Source organism: Spodoptera frugiperda, chromosome 4 (genome assembly GCF_023101765.2).
Source record: "Spodoptera frugiperda isolate SF20-4 chromosome 4, AGI-APGP_CSIRO_Sfru_2.0, whole genome shotgun sequence".
Lineage (NCBI taxonomy): Eukaryota > Metazoa > Arthropoda > Insecta > Lepidoptera > Noctuidae > Spodoptera > Spodoptera frugiperda.
In genome coordinates, this window is record NC_064215.1 from 8,759,138 (window position 1) to 8,763,244 (window position 4,107).

Here is a 4,107-nt window from a genome sequence, read left to right on the forward strand (position 1 = left end):
TACAAGTTACAAATGCATTTCAAATGTAAAGAGCTTTTTGATGTTAAAGGGACATTAATTATGTGTCTTGTATTGTTTTTTTTTATATTTCCCACCATAAAATATTCAATGAAAAATCAATTAATAAAATTATTAATTTAATTTGTAAGAAAAAGTCTGTACCTACCTTTCTCTGAGACTGTATTTAAGATTGCTTTTGTTTTCTTGAAAAATCTAATCTCTCTCTATCTAAAAGTATAAGTCAAAATTATTTATTTTCAAATAAGGAAGGCACTTTCGAACGTCAAAGCAAATATTATAATTTTAAAAAATGTGTCTGTCGGCCAGTCTTCTAGTGAAGCTATTTGCTCGTCCCAAAGTGTACATTACTATAGAGAAGAACGAGCAAGAAACTCTTTTCCAATCAGGTAAACCTGATTAATATAATTCTTGGTTACATTGTATCATTGCATTTTTGTTTTCGAATTAATACAATATGCAGGTTAAAATTTGTATTACAACCTGAAGTATCATCGACTACATTAAGATGTTTCACCAAAGACAAATAAATTAACATAAAATATTTCACATGCAAACTTCCCACACGAAACCCACGACCGACATTTTATCATCTCCAATGATTGATATCTCAAGAGACGCAGACGTTTCGTCAATTTCCTTCGTAATGTACCAATACTAATAAGCGTAATGCATGAAACTGTAAGTAACATCACGAATTCATGCGCAATGACCATTAAAGTATCTTCAAATAGCTAACAATTATGTACCATTTGAAATAGATCGACAACTAAAAAGATTTTAACCTAATTTTTGCATACGTAATGATTACGTGAAGCCAAGGATGAGTTGGTATACAATTTGTTCGCAAAAATAAGTACAAAATAATGTTCTTTGTTAGATAAGTAGACTTTGATTGTTTGCTTTCGTTTTCTTTGAGACATTTTCGACTACAACTGATGAGTGTAATGTAGTTTGTGAGATGAAAGTGATGACCCATTTTGGGTGCTTTGCCACCAGAGATGTGCTATGCTACGTTGTTGTGCGTTTGGCTTCCACCAATCATATTCATTGGTACACATAGCTTAGCACTGGTAGAAACCGACTCAGTTAAGCTATGTTATTTATATGAAAAGATACATGCTATGACGTCGATACATCGCATGAACTCGAGCTGCGCATCTTCCTCGCACATCTACCTTGCGGCGGCGCACCTTCATAGTACATCTTCTTCAGACAGCTACAGAGCTTAGTATCATTAAAAACGGTTACATAGTTTCATAGCTTAGGTATTACATTTTCGTAGCATAGTTACATAGCACATCTCTGATGGAAAAGCATTCAAAGCCTAATTAGCAAATGAAAACAATGTTACGTAACAGTATCATCTCATTACTTGTTTATTTCACAGATGTGAATGTCTGTTACTGCACCTGAGTATATTTTGAATTCTGTTTAATAGCAACAATAGACTATTGTGATCAGTACATGGAAGACGATCTTAGGTCTACTACTACCATTACTATTAGAATACTCTGTAAAAGTTCTGAGAACTCGGAAAATTATTTATTGGAAAAGAGTTTCATTTCCAAGTATTTACACAGCATTTAAATAATAAAAATAACTAGCAAACCGGGCGAACTCCGTTTCGCCGCCAATGTTTTCTCGTTTTTCTGCTTTTCTCTTGAAGTTTTCCCTAATTATCTTTGCTATAAACCTTACGGAGCCCGAGATCTTTCCAACGAATGCTAAATAAGGAAATCAGTTCGTGCATTCTGGAGTTATAGCGTCAGGAAGGAGAACCTGACCTATTTTTATATTATAGAAGATAAAAATAAAAAAAATAATTGTATAGAAGACGAATGTTATGTGCATAAACACGTAGGTAGATATACATCTGCACACCGTTAGAGAAATGAAGTGAAATATTACCGTCCAACAACAAAACCTCTAAACTAAACTAACATAAAATTAAACAGTACCCAAGATAGTTAACACAGTTGCCACCCACCGTGTTTACATCAAAGTCAGGCTCAACATTAATATATGCATATTAAATACCTGGGCTAGACTAAAGTAGGTGTTTGATAGCTCGATGCATGGAGTGGGTGCCACCGTCTTGACCATTGCCATTTCGACAGAGGTCAGTCGCATTCCAGTGTTTGCGGATCTATAAAAACTATAATGTATGAAGGAATCCTACTTGTGCTGTTATTTAGGCGGTATAGTGGGCTTTTTGATCGAACTGATAAGTGATCTGGTAGTTTCTAATTTAGACGACTAATTGCTTCTGAATTTCTTATAATATATTTATTTGTTACAATATCCATAGCTTTTATTTGTATTTATTTTACAAAAGTAAACAATCAACCATAAAGCTAATTACGGTTTTACAATTTAATAGTGATATAATGTATATTATACTATAAGTTTCAAGTATTTAAGTATTTATTGCTTCTTAAGTTTCGTGGCTTCCATATTAGTGAGAGTCTTCTGGACTATGTTTCTGAGTCCTGTTAATGACCTAATTACATACTAGTTCATTTTTTAAATTGATAGAAAAGGGTAATTGGTACAAACAGTAAAATAGGTATGTTGTAGGTAGGGTTGCCAACGTTTTTAGAAGAATCTGATTTTAAAGGATACAGTAAAGAGTACAGATTCACAAAAAAGAGAATTGTTTATTTTAAAGAAAACTAACGGTACTACTGCACTTTGATACAAAAACAGCACAGCTGACAAAAAGGTAGGCATGGCACACTTTTACTTATTTTTGACTGTAAAAAAGTGTTATTGGATCAATATTATGATGTATCCAAAAACCACAAAAACCAACAACTCCAAACCAAACATTAAAAAAACAACTGTTAACTTTTGAATTTCGATCGATCGTGAATTCGTGACGCAATCAATGTTTGATCAACGGGCGACGAATTTTTCGCGGTAAAAGCGAAAAAAATTGTCACGCATTTCATTGTCAACAAAATATGAGAAATTATTGTAAGGAAAGCGTTTAAAATTGCTTATGAAATGGAAGAATGAGTAGGAAAGTCGATGTGAGAAATAAAGAAATTGAAACGATATTATATTATCTGCTACAATGCGTTTTGATCATTGTTTGAGTTTGTTCCGTGATCTTTTTGTCACCTAGTTAGCTATGCTTTTTGCTTGATTAACTAATCTACTACTTATTATCTGTTTATCTCTCTGCTTCATCTTTTTAGAATCAGCATTTCAAATCATTCACGGAATGCCGTTTCATTGCCGGGTCGCACGTAGCAACACTATTTTTTATTTCTAAATATTCTCAAGATTATTGTGCACACATTTAATAAAACTATAATAAAATTATACTTTTTAAAATAATCACCACATTATCAAATAAAAAAAAGAATTCTCATTTCAAATTCATACGAAAATCGAATGCCAATTTTCACCAATAAAAATCCTTTTTGCGCAGTAGGTATATTTCATTAAAACCTCTTTACTAATTAACATTATAGTAGTAGTTGGAATAAATGACAGAATCGTGTCGGTTGGCACCGAGGTAATTGAGTGCCACCTTAATTAATCACGGTATGCATTGCATGCGAGATTGAGTGCAGTTGCATTGTGCGAGCTAAAATATCTTCTACACTGTCAGAATGAAATTGTATAAATATTTCATAGAGAGAAACCTGCACGATTTTCTTTTCTATTAACCTTTACTCAACAGTTAGGTATCTGGTTTCTTCGTAATGAATCTTTATGGTAGTCGTAGTACTATTTCTGTTTTATCATTCTTAGTTTATCTGGACTTTCTAGCTACTGAATACTTGCAAAGACTTTTATTGTCTTTATTATGGCAACTAGAATTACTTATCTAAAATTTATCTAATAATCTACAATCAAAAATAAAAATTCAGATCCAATAATTTCATTTTTCTTTCTACAAAGAATAGATTGTACACGATATTCTAAACGATTTTTATTAATATACAAACAAACGAACTCCTTAAAATCTCCAATCCGCTTATTGAAACTCTCCGCTTACATCCTAAGTCCTCCGTCTGGGAACGACTATGACCCACGAGGACAATTTGTTAGTGTTATTACGTGCTGTTAAAGTTC

At 32.6% G+C, this 4,107-nt stretch overlaps 1 protein-coding gene across 1 annotated transcript in view; it reads right to left on the reverse strand.

The window, feature by feature from the left end:
- The window catches only part of LOC118272419 (adenosine 3'-phospho 5'-phosphosulfate transporter 2), a 146,006-nt gene that overhangs the window by 22,061 nt on the left and 119,838 nt on the right, over nucleotides 1-4,107 (reverse strand). The window lies entirely within an intron of this gene.